This window comes from Ooceraea biroi, chromosome 1 (genome assembly GCF_003672135.1).
Source record: "Ooceraea biroi isolate clonal line C1 chromosome 1, Obir_v5.4, whole genome shotgun sequence".
Classification (NCBI taxonomy): Eukaryota; Metazoa; Arthropoda; class Insecta; order Hymenoptera; family Formicidae; genus Ooceraea; species Ooceraea biroi.
In genome coordinates, this window is record NC_039506.1 from 18,509,048 (window position 1) to 18,527,692 (window position 18,645).

Below are 18,645 nucleotides of genomic sequence, written 5' to 3' on the forward strand. Positions count from 1 at the left end.
TTTTAAGGGGCATTCTTTCTCTCTTTTTCTTTCTCTCTGGAATCTGACGATAAATAACATTTCTGAAGAAAACTGATAAATTATTAATGACAGCAGGAATTCTCTGGAAGCGAGATTCTCGAGGTAGATGAAGAAACGCGAAAATGTTAATCGCCTGTCGAGGCCGTACAGCTCGATCGCTACATTGCGTCGATCAAACGCGGTTGCGCAGTGGTAGATAATAATTCCTAGCCACGTACCACCCCAAAGGGAAGAAGTGTAACGTGCTCGTGACACGATCCAGACCCTCTTGAGCTCGTGGGCTCACCGACCGATAAAATCTCATGCTGAGCTGCGGACACGGAGATCCTCGTTTAGGAAGAAAAATCTGGTAGTCGTGCCGCGCGTTATTCCGATGGCCAATCGAGATTAGGGGAAGGCACGATCCCCGGAGCAGAACGGTCTCATTATTTCGTGGCAACGACTTCCACCGCGATCATTACTACGCATAATCATGATTAATGGCGGTATTACTTGCTTTATCGTTTTTTAGAGAATTCTCGTGGTACCAAACGCCGCGTTTTGTTTGAAACATTGTTTCCCCGGCAAATTGCGAACGGTCTTACGTATCAGCATAAATTAACTCTTTGTACTTAAATCTTTATGAGGCATCTTTATGAGCAGTCTTTAGAGCAGTTTTTTCTGTTCATTTTCTTATTTTTGATAAGTTAAGGTGAAACGAATAAATAAACATAATTTTTTAAATATATCAAATTATTTTTTATATATATTTTATACGTAAATGTCGTTTATAAATTTTACGAAATAAAATAGCATTTATCTGTGATTAGTTTGTCTGATACCTGTTGTCTTCAGCTTTCCATGTTAGCAAATAATTTCCGAGTAATTTCGTACTTTCGTTGTAAGTGACCTCGAAAAAGGGTGAATACATTAACCGCTTAGCGATCACTCTGATCGCAACCACATCTACTTTATAAAATAAAACTACAAATCGTGATGCTCGATGTATATGAACGCAGTCCAGCGGAAACTAGCGTGAACACGTGACGCCCTTCTCGCATGCCAACTAAACGCCATGAGACAAAGTTACACAGTTTCCACCGAGGCTCGGTAGTTCATAAAGGCGCACATGCATACTAATAAAATTCAGAAAATAAACATTCTCGAACGACCAACTGTCGAAGAACCGCGTCGAGCTCACAAACGATTTCTTCGTGTGGCTCGAGTGTTACTTTCCTCTCTCTCTCTTTCTCCCCTTTCTCGATCGCGCTCCCTTCTCAAATGCGTTCTGGGAAGCATCGCGGAGAAGATCCGTGCAGATCCTTTTGCTTACCATCTGCGAGGCACGTCGCATCGTCGTAACGTAATTGGCGGAACAAGCGTAACGAGGCCCAAAGATTGACGAGTCGCTTTCTTTTCTTTGAGATTCATCGGAGCCGCGCGCTTCTGTTACAATGTTCGATGACTGGAAGCTTTCGCGATGCCTCACCGCGCTTAATTACAATAGAAGAGACATGCCTACTAACCCGCTTCCAATAATTAATGTTGCAAATATTAAAAAAAAAGAGCAAGATGAGACGCGATGAGATGCTCGCCGGATTAATTAATATTGGGTCATTAAGTATGAAACTTTACAAATGTAAAAGCGCCATCTTTAACATTTGTTATCTCAAATTTGGCGCCAGACGTCAGTATCAGGTTAGGTTAGTGTGATAGATGTATGTTCGCTCTTCAAATGTCATATTTGTTTGTTCAAATATCTTCATTAGTTTTATTGGTGGATTCTTTTTTATAGAACTATGGAAAAGTCCAAAATTCGTGTGATTTATGAATATGAGTTCCGCCGTGGAACCACAGTGTCGGAGACAGCTCGTAATATCGACGCTGTATTTGGTGAAGGTTCAACTACTAAAGCAATGGTGGGCAATTGGTTCAAAAACTTCAGAGATGGAGATTTCAGCCTCGCTAATGAGCCACGTGGAAGACCAAAGACGAAGGTGGATAATGATCACTTGAGAGCCGTAGTAGAGTCCGATCCATCTCAAGGTACACGTGAATTGGCATCGATATTCAATGTTTCCATACCCACCATATTGGTTCATTTAGCTGCAATTGGTAAGATAAAGAAGTTGGACAAATGGGTCCCGCACGAATTGACCGATGCGCAGTAGGCGCAACGTCTAGAGGCTTCACTTTCTTTGCTTTCCCGTCACAAAAATGAATCTTTTTTTAATCGAATTGTGACCTGCGATGAAAAGTGGATACTCTACGACAATCGTAAACGCTCACATCAGTGGTTGAACGCTGATGAACCACCGAGACATCACGCGAAACCCAACATTACACAGAAGAAGCTTATGGTGACTGTTTGGTGGTCCAGGTCAGGTGTTATCTACTACAACTTTATGAAACCTGGTACATCGATAACGGCTGAAGTATATTGCAAGCAACTGGACGAAATGATGCAACAACTTGCTATTAAACAACCGAAATTGGTCAATCGGTCAATGCCAATCCTGTTGCATGATAATGCTCGACCGCACACTGCACGACTGACCGTGGCAAAGCTACGGGAGTTGGAATTGGAAACTCTCCGTCATCCACCATATTCACCAGATCTATCACCTACCGACTATCACTTCTTCCGGAATTTGGACAACTTGTTGGTGGGAAAATTGTTCAAGTCTCAACAGGCAGTCGAAACAGCCTTCCGCGACTTCATCGATTCCCGTACTCCTGGCTTCTATAGTAGAGGCATAGACCAACTACCACTAAAATGGCAGAAGTGTGTAGATAACATGGGCGCATACTTCGATTGAAAATAAATCATGTCCATGTGCCAAAAAATGCAAAAGTTTATGTTCTATTTGTAAAGTTTCATACTTAATGACCCAATATAATTAATACAGACGCGCTGGGATCAATTCTGCACTTGTGCACTTCATCGTCTGGTTGTCCTCGGGCGATCCTCCTCGTTCCTCTATCTCGGCTTTCAGCCGGTACTTGCTTTTCTTGCGCTGACATTCAGTCCTAAATGCTACCTAGCTCTTTTTCACGCGACCACTTAAGGCTTAAAGAAAACGGGACGTGGGACCGGAGAGCCATCCGCTCTCTTAATCGCGGCACTCCGCGGGCCGCGCGCTTGCCCGGTATTATTACGTGGTCAACCTATTAGGGACTCGCATTATCAGCCCCCGTGAGTAGGTGCGTAAGGCCTGCCTTCCCTGGCCGCCGTTGCACTGACAAAGGTTCACGATTTATCGCGCATCCTCGAGTAAATGTTCTTTAAATGGCGGCCCACAATAGATTTTACGATGTGCGCTCGTTAAGCAAACGCGTCGAAGAAACATGAAGGTTTCAGACCCGTATTACCGCCCCCTCCTTCCCCTTCGCGCTCTCTGTTTCTCTCTATCTCTATCTCTTTCTCTCATAGAGTCAACGATAAGTTGGCGATAAGTGGACGCTCAACAAAAATTCGATTACTAAATATTAAACTAAAAACGGGATTCTTATTTTGTCTTCCTCCGTGGCATCTTAAAGCGCGCAATTGCACATGATTTGTCACAGTTCCGTTTGAAATACGTATATGACCTTAAGCGATTTAGTTCGCTTTCGTATCGTAATTTGTAACTACGTAATCAGGTAATTCGGGCCTCGATTATCTTTTTCTTCATTGAACTAACGGTAACTCAATGTAAAATATGAATATTTTAACTTCGATTTCTAAATAACGATTTCTACATAAAAGCATGCTCGTGTACGAGTCGTCGCAGTTTCGCTGGGATTACGTACAACTGCGATCGCGAGTTCCGTGGTGGTTTGCGATGAGTCTACTGGTTTCCTGTATCGCGACTACGTAATCAAATTTCGATTCTTAATTGTCCTTTCTCTCGCCGAGTTTACGACAACTGGCCATCAAAAATAATAAAGAAACTCCAAACGCGCTTATAAATATCGAAGGCAAAATTTAAAATCTTTTTTCTCACGATGTTTCATCCAATCAATCAATACAACTTATTAGTATCAATTAAAATTTATTATATAATAATATTACTCAAAATTTAATATTATAAATATTTAATTAATATAATAATAAACCACGCAATCGCAATGTAACTTCCCCTTCCCTTCATCCACGTTACATACGCAGCGCAGTCGCCAATTCTATTCCGTTCGGCGCCTTTACGGCGGTTTCGCCGGCTTTACGTATCACGGCTGCGCAATCAGGGCGCGTTAAACGGTGGTTAGGCGGCAACACCGTTCTACTAAAACCCGAAGAAGAGGGCAGACGGTGGCCATCGTCAAATCGTCACGCGGCACGCGTCTCACACGCACCTCGCGCGCAGCCGGTGGAGCTCGACAGGATCCACCTGTCGACGAAAAGTATCGAGGTTCTCGCGCGTCCTCCCTCTCTTTCGTTCTCTCGTTGGTTCATTCCTTCTCTCAACCACCGAGCAAGCGAGCGGTAGATGTAACCGCGTTGAACAAATAACCTGTTACGTCGTAACAGTTTCTTCGGCCGACTCGTGTATAATTCCCGTCTCGTTAGCGGCGCCCTTGTACGCTTTTCGTCTTGTCTTCCACCTCTCTTTATCAAACGAAGCGGGATAGAGAGAGAAAGGGAGGCAGAGAAGTCTCCTGATGAAGGTACCTGTCGACAACCGGAAACACAATCGCCGATACTCGGTTTTTATCTCGTCGCTTCTTTACTACAATTCATATCCGCTCGCGCATGCGTGTACTCACTACGTCGCGATTTCGCGCGGGATGATAATTATTTTTTCTATCTTTCATCTCTCCTCGGTGTGGCAAAGCAGTCCCTCGCTTATTCTCGCGCTTACGCTTCGCGTTCCAAAATTTATTAATTTAATTAACAGGAGTATTAATAATAAGCATCCGGTGGAAAAAGAGATAGAGAGAAATTTGATAGAGCATCTCCATTAAGATTCCTCATGGCCTCCCATTATAAAAACGGTGTGATTCCTCGAGTATAAAATATAATACGGTGCGCCTCGGATCGCGCGCGCGATGAGGAGGAAGAGCAGGAGGAAGAAGGTAATTCATTAATTTCTGCCGGCTTATCCCTTTGTAATTATCTAATGCCACTAGCGGAGCAAGGTCTATCGTTCGTTTTTGTCCTACACGAAACATCACGTGCGTGGAGCGCGGCAATTAGAATTCAGATTTCGGCCGATAAATCGGTAACGCGTTCGCGCGACCGGCGTATACGCGGCAATTAGTCTCACCTATACTTTCCGTAGATCACTCTCGGCTCACACAATTATCGGCCGGTGTGCAATTATGACAACGCAAATTTTATCTCACGATACGTAGGCTGGTAATATTATAATTAGTTATTTTATATTAATACGTATCTTTTGTATTAATATTATTGTACATAAGTTTCATATTCATATTCACATATTCAAGTACTTCTCCATCCTTCTTCATATACGGATGGCAGAATCAGAGAGAGACCTTATTCGCGCAGATAGACGACGTCATGGTCATTATTCATTGTACATTAAAATAATTTATGACGGCATTATTTTAACGATAGAGGAAAGTCCCCGATTATGAGATACCATATCGATTTTGCCGAATGTAAGGAAATCTATAGGCAGAATTTTAAAATGTAATACGTTATCTTGAAGAGAATTTAATAAGCTTTAGGTTGGTAAAATGAAAAATCTAATTTAAATATTATTTTTTCTGAAAATTAAACAAATTTGAAAAAAGAGCTTTACGCAGGATCGAGAAAGTGTGCTCCTAATATAAGATACCTCGAGAAATCGGTGTTAAAAGTGCAAAATACATCAGTATTGCAATTAAAAAACTTTATTAGATAGTTTTATAAAAATACTGCTGCCACAGCCTTCGCCAAATCTTCACGATTCCACTGTCGACGCTTCCTCGTATCTCTAACCTCCATAGTCAGATTCTATAAAAATTAAATACACAAAACTTCGTAATACAAATTCGTATTAACTTTTCTTTAACCATAAGTAGGATTTTCTTTCTTTTTATTACACTACATAATCTTCATATTCGAGCAATAATTATCTCATATTAAGAGTACCCTGAATATCTCATTATACGAGCCACACGCCTAGCGGTTCCGCGATCATGAAATCTAACCTCTACAATTAAGCAATTCAACAAATCGCGTATTTTCCTGTTACTACGATTCTACTCTATCATTGCATACTGAATTTATTGCCAACCATTTCCTTATTATATAATAAACAAGGTTTAAAGACTTACCTCAAGTTCCTTTGACATGTTCACAATTTCACAAACCTTTTCTTGCAAAGGCTAAACGCAATAACGAACAATGAATTTTTCACTAAATACATTTTACACCAAGAGTAATAAGTTCATGGTGGAACTAACAGATGGTGCTCGCTAGTTTAGCAGAAACCCCATTATCTCATACTAGGAGCATATCTCATGATAGGGGATTCTCCTCTACGTACGATAGCGCGTAATAAATTAGCGAGTCCTACCCGCTGTTTCTCCGTAATACCGTCGTTAATGTATTCAATTGAAGTATTCTCGAAGACATGTTTACGAGATTGCAGAATTGACCAATGAATCGAACGAACGATTCATCGCTTGAATGTCCGAGATCATCATCGAAACGACGACGTCCACTCGCGCGTCACCGAAAACACCATAGAGAAGCGAGCGTGGGTCGAGAGCGCGGGGTGTTTAGAGTAGACGCGATTACCAAAGGCGGAAATGTATGCAAACGCGGGACGATCGCGCGGCTTTGAAAAGATTAGCGCTCGGTTTAAGGGGGTATTCTAGTGTAGCATGTCAGAAAAATCGAATTTTTTTTTGGGCATATTTTGCAAGTATATGGTATGAAAAATATGTCTGCGAGAAGATTTAGCCCGATTCGCAAAATTAACAAAGTAATAGCACCTAATAGAAAATAACCTCTGGCGCGCGCTCGGCGGTTGGACCGCGCGGCACACAACAGAGCATTTTGTTAGTATTTTAGGTAGGGTCGGAAGATCGTTATTCTTTGAAGGTCGTACATTTGAATTGGAGCCTTTGTATAGTACAGGTTATATAGTACAATGAATCTCTAAATTCATTGATTTGGACTTTTGCTCTAAAACATCTCCATGCTGGCGTGAAAGTTGTTGAAATAGCAACATTCCTGGCAGTTATAATTTTCAATAAAGGATTTATGCCAATTTTCAAACTTATGAACGTGATGGGAGTTAGTATTGGTCAGCAAGCGGTGATGTACGTAAACTCCCGGAACGAAGCTCGTATCACCCGCTCGGAGCGGCGCTCCACTACCTTCTCTCGAGATCAGAGAATGAATCGCAGGGAAGAGAGATCAGCTCTGCAGGACTTCTACGAACAAGAGGAATGTCCCCTGTATGGCCCTGGACTAGCCGATTGATCGTAAGTAACATTATCTCTATGTAATCAGTATGAAAAACTTTAAACGTATTTTTCTCGAAACCATGTTTTTCAAATTGGTTCCCATGATATCTCAAAAACCAGTTAATCAATTGACTCAGGCTTTTGCACACATCTTCAGTATATGTGTGGCTATAGCCCCTACCACAATCAAGTCGAAATATTGTTTTTTGGAATTTCTACAGCCCTTCAATGGTGAAAAAAATGGCACAAATCGAAACTTAATTTTCTCAATGAAGTCATGTTTTAAATTTTCAACATTTTTTTTCATTCTGGTACCTGCTATAGCCACACTCATACTAATTAAGAATCTCTTTGGTTTTTTTTGTTTCAGATGAGCAGAACAGCTGAAATCATGGGAACCATGGACCAACTTTTTTTTTTCATGTTCTTATTTAATATCATGTGCAGCGCTTATTTATAGTTATTGTCTAATACAAAAATTTGGAAACATACACCAAATATGTATGAATAAGCAGGAAAAACCCTGCCTCAAAAAACCTTATACTTTTTAAAAAAAAATTCACCAAAATAGCATACAAATTCCACTTTTACACTAGAATACCCCCTTAAGCGGGCAACCGCGAGAGCGAACGTGATGAATTTACGCGCCACTTCTGACGATTCGATTTCGCAGTCACCCGTACGCGAGCGGGGACGGACCGACGGACGGCGGTCGAAATAATGCCGGTGCGTCTGCCGGTCGGCTTTCGACGGCCGTAAGCGAATATTCCGATGCTAATTTCGTACCGGTCTGCGCTACCATGCGCGGGACCCATCGAGCGTCGCGGGATAAATCTTATCGGATTATCGAGAGAAATCTGACTTATCTTTTACGTCCAGAGTGGTAAATATCTTGTTTTTCCAATGCAAGTAGTAATCTAGCGGATTCTCCTCATGATGCAATCTTTGTGGCTAATTCTTTCTCTTTCCTCCTCCCCCCATCTCTCTCCCGGTTAGCTTATTTATATTTAACTTAAAACTGTTTTCCTTGCCAGAAGAAAATTAATAAGAAGAGGAGAAAGAAAGGAAGTAATAGAGAAGAAAATTGTAATAGAGTCATAAAGTATATTTATGCACATAATTTTTTTTATTTATTGTTAAGAGAACTATATCAAGACATAAGTTTAGAAATTAATGGTGCTAATGATGCCGGAGGGTTAATAATGCTAAATGGATTTACTAGTAAGCCCTTACGTAAAATCATGAGGCCAACGATGTCAAATGGTATCACGCTCGGCGGCGCGGAAAGAGGAGCAACGTCCTGGGTCCGCAGAGATGGATTCGCGTGCGCGATTTATGATCCAGAATCCCGATTCCGCGTAGACGAGCTCGATCACGCTCCGTTCTCGTTAATGGAGAGTTTTCGCAATCTGGCACCACTCGCCTCGTCCACGACGAGCGCTAATGCCCCGCGATGCGAGTCCGCGTGATTTACGCTCATCGCACAGGCGACGTTTAACGTTTACCATGTCCGAGGGACATTTTATTGCAAAAAGTTCGTAACGCGCTGCGCGTACGTTGTTTAACGCGACGCAGCGCGCGCGTAGGCGGGATTTTTCTTCGTAGAATCCATCCTGAGAAGGCGCGGTGCGGTGCGGTGCGTACGTGCATGTGTGCGCGCGCGTATGTGCGCGTGTACGTGGTGGTGGTACACGCCTGCTCCTTCGTAAATACATAAATACGTACGCGCGGCGCGTGTGTCTGGCTGGTTATTAATAAATTTCGCGGCAACGCCAGTGCGCCGTGGCCGTCACAAATCTCGTAACGCCGCGACGCGCGTCAAAAGCCGGCGGATATATCGACGCATTAAAAAGCAATATTTATACGCGTTGACGCAAAGACGAGACGCGCGCACCGTCCATTTTCATCCGCTTTGATTTTATTGGCGGCTCATCGTGTCCGGACGACCCAAAAGCTGCAATTATCGCCGAAGGTAACGCGACCGTCATCGCCAGTTGCATCGCTCGCGTGCATTTTATGCCCCGATCAGCCCCGATTCGCCGAGATTTAATGAGCCGAGACGTCAGCGATCGTATATCAGTAATAATGATCGCGTGTATCGCGCGCAGGGAGCTTTAATCGCGGCTTTCTTATTTCCAGGACTCAACACGCGCGATTAACACAAAGTCGATGCACCGCGAGGCAACGAGACCGGAGTCGCTCGCTACCGCGTGCTCCTCTTCTCGAGGCTTCTCCACGGCGGACGAACCGCCGCCGAAAAAGTTGTCGCTCCGATAACCGGTGAGTTCTTATTTGGCATCTTCTTTCTCTCTCTCTCTGCCTCTCTCGTTTTCTCTCATTTTCGTCGCGCGAGAGTAACATCGGACAGCATCTCTCGGCACGATTATCGAGCGATTTCGTGGCGCGTTGTCCGCGCGCATTCAAGGATGCGCCGTGTAACTTGCTTTTAACGGGCATTATCGTTAATTCGATCGCGCGACCAAAGCGCGGTATATAAAATAAGATACGGCCGTCGCAGTAAGAAACCGGCTAGAGAAGCGGCTCGAATTAAAAAATTTACCCGAACGGGGTAAACGATAATGAAGACGAAGGTCCGGTACGCGTTCTCGACATGAAACACGAGTCTGCAACGAGTTTACGTTAAATCGCGTAAACCGCACGTGAGAACACGACTGCTAGACACGTACATAAGGTGTATACGCGCGCTTTATGGGAAGAAATCGCTTTCCAATCCTGCTGAACGAGAAGGCGACGTGAGGAGCCAAGTTTTCGAAGCGACGTCGGACAACTTCACTCCTCTTCTGGCAAAGGGTGGAAGAAGCAAGATGGAGGAGCAGGCGAAGCGCAGCACAGAGGGAAAGGAAATTCTCGCTCCTCCGCGTACGAGGGGGGGGGGGGGGGGAGAAACGTTCATTATTCTATTCCGGCGGAGCGAGGTCGGCGTGCGGCACACCCAATCTGGCCTTACATTAGGGGTGTGATTTAGTTTTGAGGGTTTTTTTGCTCAAAAACGCATGTATTTAAATATGATAATGAATGAATACCTTAATCAAAATATTTTCCTTCGTTTTCTAGAACTTTTTCCCATCTTTCTGGCAACAGATGGATTCCACCACGATAAAATCACTCTTCTTTTCAGTTGATCCATTCGTCGACGAATTTTCGCACTTCTTCCAAATTATCAAAGTGTGTATCCTCTAAAGCGTGTTGCATCCACCGGAACAAATAATAATCGCATGGAGCAATGTCCGGAGAAGACTTGCCATTCAAGCTCTAATAGTGTTTCTTTCACTGATAACGCAACGTCAGGTCGAGCGTTGTCACGAAGAAGAATCACTTTCCGTCGTTTGCTCGCAATTGGTGGTCGTTTTTCGTCCAATGCTTGCTTCAACTTGTACAATTGGTGTCGATAACGATCAGTCGTGACAGTCTCATGCGGATTTAACAGCTCATAGTACACTATCCCACCAAATACAGAGCATTACTTTTGAACCGTCAATATTGCGTCTCGGAGTGGATGTTGATGGTTCGCCTGGATCCACCCATGATTTTCCGCGTTTCGGATTATCAAAATAGATCCACTTTTCATCCCCAGTAACAATCCGAGACAAAAGACTCTTCTTTTTTTGCCCGGCGATCAACGAAATGCAAATGTTCAACCGGTTCGCGATGGCACTTTCCGATAATTCATGTCGAACCCATTTCCCTTCCTTCTGAATTTTTCCCATTTCATGTAAATGTTTGGTAACTGTTGTACGATCAACATTTAATGCTCTGGCAAGTTCTGAAGTGGATTGTGTTGGATTTTCGTGCAATAATGCTAGCAAATCTGCAGTTTCAAGCTTTCTTGGTTGTCCCGAGCGTTCTTTGTCCTTCGCATCAGTATCACTACTTTTAAAGCGTCTAAACCAGTATTCGCACGTCTTAATTGATGGGGCAGAATCACCATAAGTTTCCACAAGAATTCTATAACCGTGAGCCGCAGTTTTGTTTTGATTAAAAAACAAAAGCAACGCATGTCGAAAACGCTGTTTCGGAAGTTGCATTTTTACGATGATATAAACACGACTGTTGTTGCATCTATTGCTATAATGCTACTAAATGTGATGGATAATGTCAAGACTGTAAGAAACAACAGTTATCGGAAACAGCTATTGGAACAAACTGACACTACAGCCGTCTGTTGCAAAACCCTCAAAACTAAATCACACTCCTAATAAAATAAACCACTCTAGCTCACGTTCGAGGTCGGCGCGAGGTGTCAAATAAATCGTAGCTCGCTTCTTACGAGCTTACTTGCAACTTTGCTCCTACTGCCTACTTGGACCCTCCACTCGGCGCGTCCTTCTCCTCCCCTCTCCCTCTCTCTTTCTCTTCGATACCTCCCAGAATCCCTCGTCTCGCTCATCCGTCTTGCATTCATGAAATAAATCCTTCGCGGGTACTTTGACGCGTTCCTCGACGCCGCGCGCGGCGCGGGGCGAGCAAGGGGGGTGGATCAAGAGGACGAAGGGCCGAGGAAACTGGCGCGCACAATGCGCCGCAGTGTGCATATATACAGTTGCGCGGGTCTCGGGATTCGAGGAGGCTCGCGACGAGAAAACGCCAGTCACGCCGGGCTCCGGACTTTTGCGCGTAAGTCACGCTTATCCCGCTTCGCCGGACGCCTCGCCGAGAGGTATTCAAACGAACCCGGAGGATTTATTCTCGGACCCCTTCCCGCGTGAGCGGTAATTTAATTCCGAGATTTTTCGCTCAAGATCGTCCGATTTAATCGGTCAGTTACTTGATACAAATTGCATTTAATAAAATCTCTCTCTTTCTCCTTTCAAAGACAATTACTTAATAACTTTGATTTTCCCGCGTTCCGATCGATCACATAAAACCGATATATCGCGAGGTGGATTTGCGCGTTTTGAAAATCAGTGCGCTTTCACGAGAAATCGCGTGGGTAACACCGGATGCGAGGAAAGCACGCGATCGCGGACAATACGAGGGGCGGGGAGGGCGGGAGGAGGAGAAAGGAAGGGGAGAAGAGAAGGGGAGAAAGAAACGCGTTATAATTCATCTAGCGTGTATATTATCGTTTGCGCGCGGACCTGCCCGCTCGCGGCGTTTTGCTCGTGTAAACACCGGAAGCGAACACTGTTACTCGTTTTATGATTCGCCTCGAGACAATCTCGCGGCACTTCCAGTCCGTCCAGTTCATCCGCGCCGCCGCCGCCCGCGACCGCCGGAACCACCGCGCATGCGCGCTAGCTGTCCGCTAATGCAATTATTTTTACGCCGGAGATTTTTCTCCGGGATGAAAGGCGGAACTCGAATCCGGAGCTGGTCGCTCGCGAGACGGCCGGCGCCAACTTGGCCGGGAAACCCATGGGACGGATTTCGGCTGTCCCGAAAGCGCCTCCCGTCGTCTGAAAGCTAGCCGACAAAACACCATTATTCTGCGAAAGTGTTGGCGCGTCGGGGCCGAAAATGCGTGGCAAATTGATCGCGGCTGCCAGCGGCGATTTACTCCGAATAATCTGATTCACCGTCGAGGGAGAGGAGGCTGAGAGGGAGGAAGGGGGAGGGATCTCGATGCGCAGACACATTTCTAGATCTCTCTGTTTTCTTCCTCCTTTCTCCTCGCGCGACCACGTTCCCCTTTCTCGATCTGGAATTTGGATTAAAGAAGCTCACTCGGGCGGACCGGCCCGTCGAGACACGCGAGGGAAGAGATTAAGTAAAGCCGGAATAAATTACCTCTCCCTCCTCCCGACGCGCTAAGTAAGCCGCCTGGTCTGGCGGAAGGGCGGACGTGTCGGGGGGGTAAACTTCTGTGTCTCGCGCGCGTAAAAGAGCGAGAGTCGAATTAATCGCTCGCTTTTTCGACCGCAGCTGTCCCGTAAAGCTAATTTTTGCGTTTTTACCGCAAAATATTACGATCTCGGGAGGTATCTTCGGAACGCGACAAGGGTCACAAAGGCGAAGGGAGGCTGTCGACTGCATCGCGCTGGGATCTCCCTACGCGTTCCAAATTAGTTAATCGATCGATTAACCGATCGCCTCGCCGCGGTTCTTAATTGTTACCTGCGCGTACTCTTCCATTATCAACAGAGGCAGGAAGAGAGGAAGGAGGAGGAGGAGAAGAGGAAAAAGAAAAACGCAGGAAAGGGATAATGAAGGGAAGAATGCACTCGGGAATTAAATCGCAATTATTCCCCGGAATTGAGATTCGGAATCGTTTAATTATTCGATCGGTGATTCCTTCATTATCTTGATGACTTTATTGCGCCGCATTATCCCTTCGTGTATCGTATAGATTATCTAATATCCAGTATCATCGGGGGGGAATGTCCACACGGGATGGAAATTCTCCAACGCGAGCAGTCGAGTCCGCGAGACGCGATCGTCGATCGCATCGAGAGAAATAAATGGCACGAATCCGCTTAATCGTCCAACGACGCAATACGCGCAATTAAAGTTGCATTCCCGAACGACGTCTTCCCGCTCGTACGCGCGCTCGACTGCGCGCAAACCTCGCGAGCGCGTATCGATACATCGCACGCAAGCGTGCGCGCGCGCATCCGTCGTCGCTCCAATCTCTCACTATTTTCCGATGACGCATTTTCGCACATTCCTGCGATATGAAGCTACAAGCTACCAACGCACGTATTGCGTTTGGTTCATTATCATTCATACTCCACGCCATGTCTGTATCGTCCACTCTTTGTCACTTTAATTGGTTCATAGCAGAAATTATGTAACGTTATATATAGTTATGTATGTAGTCGCAAAATTATGTAATTTTTATACTATATGCGTCTTTTATAATATTCTACGTAAATTGTATATTATTTAATAATACTGACTGAGATATGTCTAATTTATTTAGATATATTAAATATACAGGGTGTCCCGGGTTTTAACCGACAAACTGCGGGAGCATATTCTACTAGTGGAAATAAGAAAAAATTCTTATATCGAGTTTGCTTAGAAATGCTTTATTACAAAGTTATAAACCAATATTGAAAAGAAATATCAGATAAGTAACAACGGATTTTTTCACAAAAATATAAATTATCTACGCAATGATTTAGTGACGCATTTCAAAATGTTGTCCTTGCGCATCGATACAAGCTAGACATCGACGTAGTACAGAATTTGTTACAGTACGACATTCCTGAAAATTTTGTTGCATCTCGGTAACTGAATTAGTAATTCGTTGCTTTAAATCTATCTGGTACTCTCCTGTTAGGAAATCTACGTTGATACTCTCGTACGGCAGCTCGTGCATTTCCGTCACAGAATCCGTACACGAAATGAATATCAGTGTATTCCTCATTTGAAAACACTTTTGGCATTCTGATAGTAATTGCTAGTTGACACGACGATTGAAATCTAACGGCTACTGTTGTGAAAGTAACAATCATACTAAATCGTTTCAACATAGTGAACATGAATACATGTGAATACACGTAACATAAACATCTTCGACCTTCCAAATTCTACACTATGTTCCGTTGTTACTTATCTCATATTTCTTTTCAATATTGGTTTATAACTTTGTAATAAAGCATTTCTAAGCAAACTCGATATAAGAATTTTTTCTTATTTCCACTAGTAGAACATGCTCCCGCAGTTTGTCGGTTAAAACCCGGGACACCCTGTATATAAAACTATCAGTGTTTTAATAATACTTTAATATCGCTCCGATCTATTAATTAAACGAACTACGCGAAACGATTCATGTTCGAGGATAGAGTAATTACTGAAACGCACGGTTTCCGCACAAATGGACGCTTCAATGAATCACGCGGATCGCGCGGTAATTTTCGCTCGACGTGAGAGAGCTACTCGTCCAATTCATGACTTTCGCGAGTCTTGACGCTAGCTCGCCCACGTTTGCCTCGCATCTCAAGCAACTTTATCTACAAGAGAGTACCAAACGCATCTTGTATAGGTACTCACCGTACGACGTTGCGACGCTCGCGATCTCCCTTCCGAGAAAACCCCTTCGAAAACTCCCCTTGCCCCTCGAGTCTTCGCTCCTTCCGACGATGCGATGCCTCTTCTGGTGCTTCTGGCTTTCCTCAATCCGCTCTCAGGGGAACCACGAGTTCCGTCTCTCCCGCGCTCCCTTTCTCCCTTGTTCTTTCTCACCCTGCCGACCCGCGAGCCGAACGCGCGACAAAACACCGTCTGATCGCGAAAGGGTTGAGAACGAAGTCGAGAAGAGGGCCGGCGAGGAGGGCACGCGCCAGTCTCGTCGCTCGGAGAGGAGATTCGCGCTCGTTACGGAACGGCGGACGAGAGAGCTGATTCACTGTGCACGCATTCCTGCTGTTATTTCAGGCCGACGCGCGTCGGGCCGCCGGCGCGTCGTTACAGATTCTCCCTCGCTCCGCTTTTCCACGCGCGTTCCATCCCTCCCGCCTCTCGCCGGCGCTGGCCTGCACTCGCGATCAGAGTTCGCTCCTCTCAAGATCGTCGTCCCGTTCGCGAGCGCTCGAAATCCTGGAGATTCGCCGAAACACCGACGGTCCATTCACTGACACCGAGACTGTCACCCTCGAGAAAAGTTCTTCCGGTTCCGGAAGTCACCACGCGAATGAATCACCGAATCAGCGATCCACGCGATCCGTTCGAGATCGCTGGGATGATCGATCGATCGATCGTTCGGTCGTTCGCCTTTGCAAGCCTCTTGAATGGCGTGACCGCGTGACCGTCTAACGTGGGCCGCTCCGAAACGCGCGCTCTCCGTCCGGCCACTCGCGATGCTCGTTGCGCTCTGACTGCGGCTTCTCTCTCCCTCCTCGTCGAGAGCGGCTGCTGCTGCGGCGGCGGCGACACTGACGGGGGCGACGCGCCACGCTATCCGCGGCCACTCCGGGAGGAGGACGTGCACGAGGAAAGCTCGGGGCGAAGTGCCAGAAGTGCCCGCCGCTTGAAATAACCGCTCGCTCCTACCCCTCCGCAACCCCTCGTAGGTTAGTTCTCTCGGCTCCCCACTACGAAACTGCGACTACGGGGAGATCGTGGCCGGCGAAACTCCCGGAGAACCCCACTACTGCCCCGAGACGGGGCACCTATCTTTTCGCTCCCTTTCTAACGCCGCGCGTCGTCCTCTTCTTTCGCCTCTCCTCGCTCCTCGTTCTCTATCCACCCTCCACCATTGCGTTGCATCGCGTTGCACTGCGTCCCATGCGCGCGCGACAGCTTTTGCACCATTCCGAGAGACATGCTGCGTGAAAATGAAAAGAGGACTTTTCTCTTTGATCTGTACGTTCGACCTTGTTTACAATTATGAGAGAACATCTTCTCAAACTTTAAAAATTCAATGTAATTTTCAATTTAATTTCAAAATTCAAAAGAAAAGATAAAGAAAGAAATAAGTTTAGTTTAGACACTCAAATACGAAAGAATGTATTTCAAGAGATTCCTTTTAATTTTCATACCTTCATATGAAAATTGCTTAAATGATTAATAATTAGTTCATACGCGTTTAAATTTTTTATTTGAATTTTAGGAAGAATTAAAGAAAAGCAGAAAGTCCTAGATAGAGTATGAATATACAGGCAAAATAATTTATCGTCTATTTTTTTATTTTTTTATTTTTATGACTTGTTTAATGTGCCTATAGCCGACGCCTGTTGTGTGATTTTTTTGGCACTCTGCATCTTTTCCTTTTTCACTGCCTTGAAAATATTGGGAAGTGGTGTTAAGAATCCTATTATATTAAGTTTCTAATATTTTTCGAAAAGGACCATACTGCTTTTAACGATTTAATGTCTACCTTTTCTAACCACTCTTGTATCGCATAAGGATACTTAACACCTACCCTTTCTAATACATTATATAACTTTATCCTTGGCTCGTCATACTGACTACACCGAAAAACTAAATGTTCAATATCCTATTTACCGTCTATTATTTTGAAGTAAGGTTACAAATGTGTCTCATAGAGTATTCTCTTATTTCTCGTGTGTTTGTACATTGCCCAAATCATTAATAATTGATCCATATCTTTGATTTCCTTTCTCTATAATTAGAATCCTAATTCATCTTAAGAAAGCGAAGAGTCCCAGATGGGCAGATAAGGGAAAAATAATTTGCCGTTGAATGTCTCGAGCGCAGGACGAATGGAAAAGAATGCGTTTCACACCGAGGAATTCCATTCCATATCGAGGTAATCGCGTGAACCGCCACTTCGCAGGTAATTTCGACTCGCCACGGCTCCATCATCTCCCCAAGCAGCCCCTATTTTTCTTACGCCCTCTCGTGCCACCATGTCCGGAACACATTCGGGACATGTGTTGCCCGAACGTCGACCACCTTTTCGTTCCTCTCGGGGGACACCCAGTGCACCATGAACGGCGATGGTGGCAGAACGGTCGAGATTATCGCCTTTGTCTCTCTCTCTTGCTCTCTCGCAGTCGTTCCCGTGTTTCTTCTTCTTCTTCTTCTCTCTATCTTTCTTCGCCGTTCTCCCTTTTCCATCCCCTGGCGATGTCTGTCTCCGCCCGTTATTTATAGAAAGCCGCGATGACTCGCCTAATCGTAACGACCTCACGGCACAGACCTCGGATACCTATTATTATCCAGTCGAATTAATGAAACTCCCGCTCGTGGCCATTGCCAGTCGCGCTAACTTACGTCCGCTGTTGTTTGTCGAAGGGACGCGTATGTTTCTCGTACACTTACGAGAAATATATCTTTGAAAGATATCTCGTATATCGTAGAACTACTATGCAGTTTGATATGATTAAGATATATTCCCGATACCAAATAAATTGTGAGGAAATGTTTTTATACGTACGACAATTTTTATTATCTTAGAAAGATTTGGGTAACGTTAGAGTAATTAATATTAACATATAATTTTTTTATTCTTATTATCAACGCATTTTATTCAAGTTATACAATGTAGTACACCATTTAATAATAATTCTTTTCATAAATAAAAATATAGGTAAGATACTGAGACTTTTTTGATCTTTTATGCATCGTATTAATTTTCTATTTAATATTCTCTCTGGTGTAGTCTGGCATTACTAGTACTTTTGCATGAATCGCACATACCTTCTGATCGCGAGGATAAACGACATACTTAACGGATACATAATCGGCGGTCTCATTAATGAACCACGCGCGCGCCAGATAACTCGTCGCACCGGTGAGTTCTCTCCCCCCTTTTTCACCCTCTGCGGCAATGAGATTTATCGATTTATTTTTACAGTTTAACGCTAAGTGGTC

General features: G+C 44.5%; 1 protein-coding gene across 1 annotated transcript in view; it reads right to left on the reverse strand.

The window, feature by feature from the left end:
* Positions 1–16,273, reverse strand: part of LOC105278054 (fibroblast growth factor receptor homolog 1-like) — a 60,687-nt gene extending 44,414 nt beyond the window's left edge. Inside the window, exon 1 of the mRNA XM_011336871.3 lies at positions 15,361–16,273. The gene's annotated coding sequence lies outside the window, so the exon portion shown is untranslated. The remainder of the gene's footprint in view (positions 1–15,360) is intronic.
* Between the last annotated feature and the right edge of the window lie 2,372 nt (positions 16,274–18,645).